This window comes from Panicum hallii, chromosome 7 (genome assembly GCF_002211085.1).
Source record: "Panicum hallii strain FIL2 chromosome 7, PHallii_v3.1, whole genome shotgun sequence".
Taxonomy (NCBI): Eukaryota; Viridiplantae; Streptophyta; class Magnoliopsida; order Poales; family Poaceae; genus Panicum; species Panicum hallii.
This window is the reverse complement of record NC_038048.1, coordinates 8,209,365-8,214,053: the sequence shown is the minus strand read 5'-3', so window position 1 is coordinate 8,214,053 and position 4,689 is coordinate 8,209,365.

Here is a 4,689-nt window from a genome sequence, read left to right as displayed (position 1 = left end):
GCGTTCCGAAGCAACCGTTTCCCTCATATTCCGGGTTATGGATCAGGGCCACCACAAGCGACTGCAGGACCGTACGCACATCACTCGTGCAGGACATACGTCTGTAGCGCGACTACAAAACCCATATTCCTGTCTGCCATGCAGAACGTACTCCCACACGTCGGTGCGTGTAAACATAAAATAAAAGTCGAGTGGTGGAAGCGCGTCCATTTGCCGGGCCAATGTGGCTAGTACTTTCAAAAGCTTAGCCACCACTACCACACATTTTGACCTTAAAACTTTTATCAAAACAGACAAGGTAATCCTCAGGTCATGATACAGCATATGACCCTGTCCATTATCCTTATAGTGGTTGCAGAATTGTAAACATGCAACTCCTATATCGCGCGAGTGACAGGAAATCACCCGACTTCTACCGGTCCTATTTAGCAGAGCATCTAAACGATAAGGACTCGGGTTCAATACATTGGATTCCTATGATCTTATGCAACTAGGGTTTCATCTCAACTCCTAGACTTAATGCATAAGTATATATAAGTAGTCATAGATTGCAGCGTAAATAAAGTAGTGGGATATGTCCGGGGCTTGCCTTTACTGGTGGGACTAAAGTCAAAAATGTCAAAATCTTCCGAACTTTGGTTTGGGGCTTCAGTTAATTCTTTGGTGACGTTTATTTGGTCTTCAGGAACATCCGCCGTACACTTCTGGGAGATCTCGTAGGTACCGTTGCCGAAGTAGTCGTATCTACATGTAATGCAACATTACATTCAAGCATGCACACAAAACTATCTTACTTCACAATAAAGTTGCAATCCAACACTCATTTAACATACCACTCATATAACAGCCAAAAAGATCTGAACTAAACTTAGACAGAGCTTTAGGGGAACAACTAACTAGAGTCGGCTACTCATTGAAGATTACAACAGAGCTGATTGGAAACAACGAGGGTTTAGCTGATTGATGAGTGCATCGGGTTCCTAGATGATCGATGAAAGTATCGATTACTTTGGCAGAAGGAAGATTCCTAAAGCAGTTGTCTTAACTGAGATGTGCTTAAGTGTTATTCTAGATAACTAGGTGTGGTTATATCGACTTGATTACGTCAGTGCAATAGTTGAGTAACGCACAGCCGATTGGAGTGTGGTTGAGGATACATGACCGATAGCTATAGATTGCCAATCTTTCAGTCGATAAATCGACTGATAGAAGTATGTGGATAGGGAAGCGGAAACTAAGCATCGTTCGGCCGTGTTTGACTGATATGGAAAAGCAACCAAAATTGGCTTGGGTCGGCCGATGGCAAGAACCCTAAGATTGTGTGTGTCTTTCTGATACATCGACTCTGTGCAGTCGATGTAGGATGGACAAAAGAATTGTATCGGCAGTAGCCGATACTAGAAAGGTAACAACCGTATCAGCTAACCGGTCGATGGTAGAAGTATCGACTGACAGTTGTTACGCAGAAACATCATGGGCTCAAGGGAAATGGATGCTTAGCGGCTGAACCAAAAGCTGATGTTGAAATGCAGCTGTAGAGATGTATAAGCTAAGCAACACATGCACGTGAAGCAACAAAGATCTTTACATGAAGGAAACGGCAATCAAGACAAGGATAACATCTTGACGGCAAGGATATGAGCACCAGGGTGATAGGATCAACTAAAAATCACACCCTATAATTTATCTTCCAGCTATAACATATGCATGCAATATAAGGTACAAACAAAGCATTCATTCCCTAACATTTAACCTAGACGACAAATCAAGACTTTAACTCAAGATTACAATACAAAACTTGTAGGGTTTAACTTAGGGTCTCAAACAAAACTGATTTTATATTTTTATGAACTTCCTACGAAAATCTATGAAATGTAGAAGTTCACTAGTTTGAAATAAAGAAAGCTTTGGAAATCTTACAGAAAACACCCTAGAACTTTCTAAAACATAGCAATCAAGTCCCAGGTCCGGGAAAATAGATAACAGGAAGTTAACGACGATATCCCGGCAAAGGAATCGTCGGCAATAAGAAGATTCAAAGAATTAGGGCAAACCTTGGGGTAGCCTTGGTTATGAAGAAGAACAAGCGGAAAGTGAATTTCCGCGGTGAACAGGATTGGTGATGAGAAAAGCTCGATGAGAGGGTTCACGAGCTTTCTTGAGGTGTTGTGGTCTTGCTCGGCGATCGACGAGGGAAAGGAGTTGCTAGATGTCGTGGATCGTGGAGTAAGACGATGGAGCCGAATGGGTTCGCTATATCGACTTCTCCGCGAACCCTAGGGTTTTCCTACTCACAAGCTGAGCCGGCCACCAGTAGAACGCTTCCGCTCGCACTCGCGAACGCTCCGATTCAATCCCGCTCGGACCTCCGGATCCTGTAACTCCGTCGTCCTTTCCATCCGTTATGACGCCATCAGGACCGGTCTACCACCGCCGCCGGTCCTACGCTGCGCGTCGAACCCGTGCCGCGTTACTTCTGCCCTGATCACCTTGCCGCTGTACAACTACTCCTTCCGAATTCGCCGCGCTATAGCCGTCGCCTTTGCTTCGCCATCTTCCCTTCCGGCTCGCCGCCCCTCGTGCATCTTACGAGCGAGCGAGCTCGCGTCCTCGATACAGCCACTCTTGCGTCACCCGAGATCTCCGTGGCGTGGTTAGGGCCGATGTCACCGTGTTCCCGCATCTCGCGCAGAAACCCTCCACCGTAACTCCTCTTGCGCGTGCCGTTGCTCGGCACGTCGTACTCCAGCATCGCCTGCTCATGCCCATGGGTCCGCTCTGCTCCGGCCGCCCAACACCTGCCCACACCGCCAACTCCCGCGCGCCACCGCGCGCACGCTCGTGCCACTCGCTCGGTGCCGCCCACGTTCCTGCCGCTCCAGCGCTTGCACCGGCTCTCCAGCACGCGAGCTTCCGCACCGCCTGAAACATGCCGCTTCAGTTCCCGTGCTCGCCTGACGCCAACTTGTCTGCGTCGCGCCGCATCAGCTCACGCCTGAGCCCGCGCCGCACCTGCTCTTGCAAGTTGCTGGTCCCAGCGCTCGCCTCCAACACCTCCCACGCGCGTTCCGCCTCCGCGCACGCTTACCGAGCCGCCATAGCTGCGCCACTCGCCTGTCGCGCGCACGCTCGCGCACCGTTCGCGCCAGAGCGTGTTCCCAAGTCGCGCGTCAACGCCTGCTGCCGCCATCCTGTGCACGCTCGCGCTCGCCCAGCTCTGCTCCTGTTCCAGCACCGCACCAGTCTAGCACCCCGGTTCTGCTTTGCTTGCCACCAGCGCTGGCGCGCGTCCACACCCGCCAGCGCGCTCCGCCGCCAGCGCTCCGTACCCGAGCCGCCCCCGCGTTCCTGGGCCGCCCGCTCGCCTGCGCCTCCTGCGCGTGGGCCGCTCACCAGCCTCCGCTCACCTGCGCGCCGAGCCGAGCGCCTGCCCCCCCGCTGCGGCCTCCGCCCCAGCGCCCAGTGCGCGCTCGCCTGGGCCGGCCCCGCTCCACGCCGCCGCTTGCCTGCGCTTGCCTGCGCTTGGGTCCAGCCAGCCGCGAGCCGCCGCTCCTGCCGCGGCCGGCCGCCCGAGCCCGTGCGCGCTTCGCCCTCCGGCTGCACGCGCCTGGCCCGCCACTCTGCCTGCTGCCGCGCGCCGCACGAGCCCAGCCCGCATCGCCCAGCGCCCGCGCGCGCGCCTGCTGGCTCGCTCCCGCCCGGGCCTGCGCCGCCTGGGCCCGCTTGTCGCCCCTGTGCGCCTGCTGCGCGCACACACCGCCTGCCGCCGCCAGCGCACTGCCGCACGCCTGGGCCTGCGCCGCCTGCACGGATCCCTGCCGGCCCCAGCGCGCAGAGGGAGGATATCAGGGAGAACCTCCCAGTGCCGGCTCAGAGCAGCAAAGGGAGGCAGGGGAAAATGAGCATCGCTTGGTGGAGAAGGAGAAAGAAGACGCCAGGAAAAACCAAAGGCAGACAGAGAGATAAGGGGAACAGAGGAGAAAGGAAAATGGGATTTCCCAAGGACCTTTGCGTAAATACAGAAACTACAAGGACCAATCTGTAAAACAAAATTTCCCGTTGATTTAAAACTCAAATGAAGAAATGCCCAAAATGAAAGTTGGAGAGTTTTTCAAGCTCTACAACATTGCTTTAGGGCCTAAATTCAAAAACTCAAAATTTACATTTTTACACGTGAATCTTTGAACAAAAATCGGATTTGAATTGCTTTTGTCCTAAAGAATGAAATTTTATAAAATTCAGGACCTAAATGCAAATATTTATGACACGTCATGATGACGGGATAGACTCGTCATTATGATTGGATAGACATGTCATGATGACTTGCACTTTTTACACTTTAGCCCCAAGTAAATTTGAAAGTTACTTTTGTAAATCAAACATTTGCATAAAAGGACTTATACTTTTATAAAATTACATAAACACCCTTATTTTTACCATTTTACCCAAACTTTTTACCCACTTCAACACAGGCATTTCTAATGCAACTTTTGGATAAATATATATTTCTTTATAGGGAATAAAATAAGAAAAATATATTTACAAAACCACTTTTCACTTATTTTGAAATTACCCTAATCCAAATACATTTTACGAAAACAACCCTAGATTTTTCTATAATTACAAAAATACCCCTTTTTCACTTGCACTTTAAATTTTCAAATGTTTCACATATACAAACAAACACAT